At 49.3% G+C, this 3468-nt stretch overlaps 1 pseudogene; it reads right to left on the bottom strand.

Annotated features, from left to right (window-relative positions):
* Positions 1-377: 377 nt before the first annotated feature.
* LOC148121591 (large ribosomal subunit protein eL29 pseudogene) lies at positions 378-996 on the bottom strand (annotated as a pseudogene).
* Positions 997-3468: the final 2472 nt, after the last annotated feature.

Below are 3468 nucleotides of genomic sequence, written 5' to 3'. Positions count from 1 at the left end.
ATTACAAGCACTTGGCCTTTTAAACCAGGGGTTCTGGGGCTCAAACTCAGGTTCATGGTTGCAGCATGGCATAGTTAGCTTCAGCTGTCAAACTTGACCCAAAATTAGACATACTCGGGAAGAGGGAATCGCAAATGAGGAATTTCTTCACCAGTTTGGCCTGTGGGCATGTCTGGGGCATTTTCTTAATTGCTAATTGGTGTAGAAGGACTTGGGCTGTAGAAGAAAGGTAGCTGAGCCAGTCGGAGGAGGAGAGACAGCCAGCAGCATTCCCTGCTGGTGTCAGCCTTGAGCTCCTGCATTGGCTTCCCTTGCTGACGGCTGTAGGCTTGAAGATGAAGCGAACTCTTCCCTCCCCAGGTTGCTTTGGTCAGTGGTTTTTGTTTTTGTTTTTTTTTTAGATCTTGCCTCAAGTTTATTTGTAGAAACAACATAAGGTCCTGATCATGTGCAAATACTGTGTAGATATTCACACCAGTCCATCTGTCTTCACATTGGCAGACTGAGACCTTTTTTATGGGGCCTTCACAGGGGCCTGGGCACCTTTGGGAGCCTGAGCTGCAGCTGAGGCCTCTGCCTTGGCTTGAACCTTGGGTTTTGTTTTTTGGAGCCTACGCCCTCCAAAATTCTGGCCATATAGCTTCTAATCCGCTTCCCAAGCTTGGGGTGAGCAATCAACGCGAGCCGGGTGAGTTTGTGGGTGGGGCCCTTTGACACCTTGGGCTTCACCACCTTGGGCTTCACCAGGGCCTTCATGGCCTCTGCTCGGGCACTCATGGCCTTTGCATTATTCGCCTGCATCTTCTTCAGGCCTTTCTTGTTGTGCTTCTTGGCAAAGCGCATGTGCCTCAGGAACTTGGGGTCGACCCCCTTGAGAGATTCGTATCTTTGTGACTGCGGTTTCTTGATGCCATTTCTGTGCCATTTCCGGGACTGGTTGTGTGTGGTGTGGTTCTTGGACTTGGCCATGGCTGGACGGTAACCAGCGGCTCCGGAAACGCCTGCGACGGGAAGAGAAAGAGCTTTGGTCAGTGTTTTATCAAGGCAGCAGAGAAACCTAGAACATGGGGATCGAACCTGGATCCTTGAACTTGCAAGCAAGCCCTTTGTCAGCTGACCTACCTTCTCAGCCCCTGGAAGCTCCAGCAAAGCTCCTTTCCCTGTAAACAAGCAAGCACGCATGAACGGGACAAGTAGAAAGTAGACAAAGGAGGTTTGCTCAATGTGGCCATGTTGGGGTGAGGGACAAAGAGATCCAGTGAGCCCCCAAGTCTGGGGGTCCTAAAGTCTTTAGGTCCTAAAGTGGGATTAGACCAAGGCTAAAAAAGAACAAAAGAAAGATTGATATCTCACCTAATTATTAAACCCACGGTTTGAGAACTAGTAAAATCCATCTATTTCCGCATCTTTGTAAAAGGAAGACACCAGTGTAAAATTAGAGCCCAATTCCTGTGTCTGGAACAACCAGAATTCCGACATTGTTCTGATCTATGTGACTAACTTAAGAAAAGATTTTGTGTCTTGTTAAGAAATGTTTTGCTTCCTGCTGTTTGTGTCTCAGACTTGTGACTGCTTAGGAAATTGTCTCAACAAAGTCAGGGTTCATTGAAGGATTGGTGTTTGTTGAAGTCTTCTAAATGAGTCTTTTGTAAGCTGCTATTTTAAGTGGAGTCCTGCACAGTTAACGCCATATGTATCCGACTAGAAACCTGTACAGCTGCGCATCTAAACTTTATATTATGAAAAGTTGTAGCTAGAGCTGAGAGCAGATTTGGCTCACACATAAAGTAACACACACCGTTGCTCAACACGATGCCTTCTCGGCAGTCAGGTATGCCTGAAGAGAGACAATAATGGGGGCATGTAGACAGAGCCAGTCAGAGCAATGGGCAGCATCCAGGAGGACAGGCAGCCAGAACTGGTCAGAGCAATGGGCACAGCAACCAGCAGGGCAGGCAGCCAGAACTGGTCAGAGCAATGGGCACAGCAACCAGGAGGGCAGGCAGCCAGAGCCAGTCAGAGCAATGGGCAGAGCAGCCAGATGTTCAATTTGGCTCATTAATCAGAGGCTACTGGTCTCCCCCTTGCTGCACTGGCTGCTTTAACCAGCAAGACTATCAATCTCACAGTCAACTGCCTACCCTTCTGCCAGCACCAGACATTTTGTGTCCTCCTCAGAAGTCTTGAGAAAACCACACAAAGATTACAGCTCATTGCCTGACTCCTGAAAGCTAAACTAAGTCAGAACTGTTTCCAGCAGTTTGTAGGAGAGCTCTTGCTACCACAGCCTTGCTGAGCTCTCGAGGACCCTGTAAGCACAGCCCCTCAGCCAGAAGAGGAGCACTTTCCCAGCTAGTTCTGCAGAGCACCGGTGGTCAAAGCAGGTTGTCATTGGGGGAACAGCAGTCCTCTGAGGCCAAAAGGTCTCAGCCTGCACCCCAGAGTCTTTGTGCCTGTTGAGGGCTTCAAGGCATTCACTTGGGTTGAGGGAAAGATGGTGGATAGGGTTGATGGAGTAGACATTCTTCAGTCTCAGGCTGGAGTGCAGGATGGACTTCAGACCTAGCTATGGCCTGCCATCCCTGTGTGGGGACAATTTTTTTTGTGGCCAACACTGACATTTTGCTTTAAAACAACAACAACAACAAAAACTCACACAGTGTATTGTTCTTCCTAAATCTTCAACTAAGCCAGTCATAGGCATTCCAGCAAAAAGAAATGATCTTCCTTGACATTCAACACAGGGGACACAGTTGGTACCTTCTGTGGGTTGTACGGGCCACTCAGAGGATACTGGAAAAGGAGATCTGAGTACCTGGCCATCAGGGCCCAAGGCCTTGCCTCGCTGTGTCCTCTGGAGAAGGTCACAGGCACTTCACTTAGGAACTTCGTTCTGCCTTTAATTATTCAGCATTCAGTATGTGTGCCATGTGGGGTGTGGGGACAGGACGTGGTAACCTTTAATGCCAGCACAAAGGCTTAATGAGGTTCCATTTGGGCTGAGCTCTGGCAGGACACAAAGTCTGCATCTTGACGGCCAAGCATCTCGATCTCCACTCACAGGCCAATAGTTGGAGCCCCTCCTGGTGGGGGAAGGAGGGACGCCATCGATGGGGTAAAGTGGATGCCATAGACAGGATGAAGCCCCACGGGGACTCTGTAGGGTGGGCTGTGCTTTTGTGCTCAACCTTGTGAAGAGAACACTGTATTTGATGGTAGTTCCCCATTTCCGGGTCCTCTATTTCTAGATGATGTTCCTTGGGCAGGGTGTCTGTGTCCTCCCAAACTCTTTTGTCACCCCGTGGGTGTTCTTGTGGGTTCTGTATGCTAGGCACAGTTTTACAAGCATATCCTTTCTATGTAGTGGCACTACCTGCATAGTCCTGGGCTGCTAACCCTCTCCGCTCCTGCACCTTCTGGCTCTTTGAACACATTAGGGCAGGGCGGCATCTTTACACGCCGCTCATC

This window comes from Myodes glareolus, chromosome 6 (genome assembly GCF_982192425.1).
Source record: "Myodes glareolus chromosome 6, mMyoGla1.1, whole genome shotgun sequence".
NCBI classification, from domain to species: Eukaryota; Metazoa; Chordata; class Mammalia; order Rodentia; family Cricetidae; genus Myodes; species Myodes glareolus.
This window is presented reverse-complemented; position numbering and strand designations above follow the sequence as displayed.